Genomic DNA, 2440 nt, shown 5'->3' on the forward strand with positions numbered 1-2440 from the left:
AGATCTGAAAGAATATCCCAAATGGGAAAGTGAACATTTCATAATGCTCAGGTTGTTATCTATAGAACAGTTCAGGAGAACTGTAATCTAGGGTCTGCCTGATTCTAGCACCACAAGCACCAAACAACTGTGAGGAAGCAGGTCCAAGAGAAGGCTGCCCTCAAGAGTAATGCAGAACGTGCTGCAAGCTTGTTTTTGTTTCTCCCTTCCTTCTTCCCTGATTAATTTTATAAAATTTACAGGGACAGTTTCAATGGCTTCAACACAGTATTGCCACATAAGGGCTTGAACCCAAGAGGCAGAAGTTGCAGTGAGCCTGAGAGAGGAGACCATCTCTCTCTCTCGCCTGTCATCTGTTAGATAAGTGGGGAGGGGAGATAAAACAGCCCAAAGTTGACGTCTGTAGTCAGACAAGACACTGGCCCACCAGCCCGACCATCGCAGGGCCCAAGGACTGAAAAATGCTGCCCTCCATTCTGTATCTGGTGTCTATGTTATCTGCCAGCCTTGAAAGTGTTGCAAATGTTTTTCTTACTACTTAAGGACCTTCCCTGAGTCACATACTCCCCATCTGCACCAACCACACCCACCCCCTTAGAGATGCTTCTGTCACTAAGTGATTTACTGCCTTTGTTCAACTTCTGTAACTCTTCCCCTCATCCCTTCCCACACCGCATGTAAATTAGCAAATCAATAAAAGCCAAAGACTGTAATGTCAGATATCCAGCCAATGGAAAATGACACAGTTTTACATCTGCTCCCTCTTGGGCTGTATGTCTTTAAAAGGGGAAAGAAGCTGCTTTTCAGGGAGCTCGGCATATTTTGGGCACAAGCAAACTGATGCTCCACAGCTACCTGAATAAAAGTCTCTTCCTTCCTCACGCCGGTATCTGGAATGGGGGAGGGGGAGAGTTCTGTCACCAGCTCCTTCTGCAACAAGCCAAGATCAAGCCACTGTGCACTGCTCCATCTCAAAAAAAAAAAAAAAACCAGGCCAACACCGGTTGACACACATTGCTAGGAATCCTTTTGGGAAAGTGAATGGGCTCACAGAACACACGGAGGCCGTGGTGGGTGACAACATTAACTAATTCAGTTCATGGTGTCCAGGGTACAGGCCTGAGGGTCCACAGCCACTCACCACCTCTGCCCAAAGCCAGGTCTCCCCCTCCATGTCCACACTGATTCCTCCCCACAGGCTTCCGCTTTTCTTGGGCTGCTGACACCTGACACCACCAAGGTGATTGCTTCTCCTCACAGCTTCTCTCCCTCTGGGAAATTCACTTCTTGATCCTTGCTCCATAGTGAGGCATGACCCAGCGGTCAGCCCGAGGTCCAGCATGCAAATGAGGGATGTCATGGTTCTTTGGGTTTTCAGGGATCTACTTGGAGAATAGATGAAAGTAACAAATGTTTTATGTACCAATATTCAAAACTACAGCAAACTACCAGAAACACTTGCCATTTTCAAAAATAGACTATGCCAAGTGGCTCCAGGAATGCACCACCATGCCTGGCTAATTTTTGTGTTTTTTAGTAGAGACGGGGTTTCACTATGTTGGCCAAGCTGGTCTTGAACTCCTGACCTCAGGTGATCTGCCCACCTTAGTATCCCAAAGTGCCGGGATTACAGGAATGACTCTTGACTCTAACTGCAAAGTCAGTAGATCACTAGATCATTTCCTAAGTATCTTATGTTCCAGGCATGGGCCATCACTTGGATTACCATTGCCATCAGTCAAAAGCCTCCACAACCAAGGTCCCTAAGCATGGGATAGTATACTTTTGCAGAATAGAAAGTATAAAGAGTATAGAGAAGTGAAGCACAAAATTTATTGCATTCACCAGGAATTGAACCAGGATCTACCACGCAGGAGGTGAGGATTCTACCACTGGATCACCAATGCAGCTCCTATGTGTGTTCCTGGAGGAAAAATTGAAATACTGAAAAAGACAGAAATTGTTCTAAAACAAGATTTTTGCAGTATTGGCTAAAAGCTAACAAAGACATTCACAGAAGGTTTTCATAGAAGACTTTTTTTACTAGACAAAAATATAAATATTAAAATAACTTATGTGTCCAATTCCAAACTCTAACTCCAAAAAAGGCTCTTTCCAACTACATAAAAGACTCCCATAGAAAAACATCAGAAATCCATCCAGGTTCCTTGTTTCTGATCCTAAGTCTTCAATTTAGGACCTCAACCTCAAACTCTTGCTTTAGTGGCTCTGAGAAGGGAGCACTAACTGGTAGCATAGGTAAGTTAAATTGTAACCTAGGGAAGAAATAAGAAGCAGGATCAGAATTAGAATTAGAAGAAAGAGGAAATCTGCTATGCCAGAATATCATAGGCAAAAGAAGAAGAAGGAGAAGGAGGAGAAGAAGAAGAGAAAGAGGAGGAGAGGAAGGGGAGGGGGAGGGGAAAGGAAAAAAGAGAGG

The sequence above is a fragment of the Cebus imitator genome, unplaced genomic scaffold (assembly GCF_001604975.1).
Source record: "Cebus imitator isolate Cc_AM_T3 unplaced genomic scaffold, Cebus_imitator-1.0 Scaffold1254, whole genome shotgun sequence".
Taxonomy (NCBI): Eukaryota; Metazoa; Chordata; class Mammalia; order Primates; family Cebidae; genus Cebus; species Cebus imitator.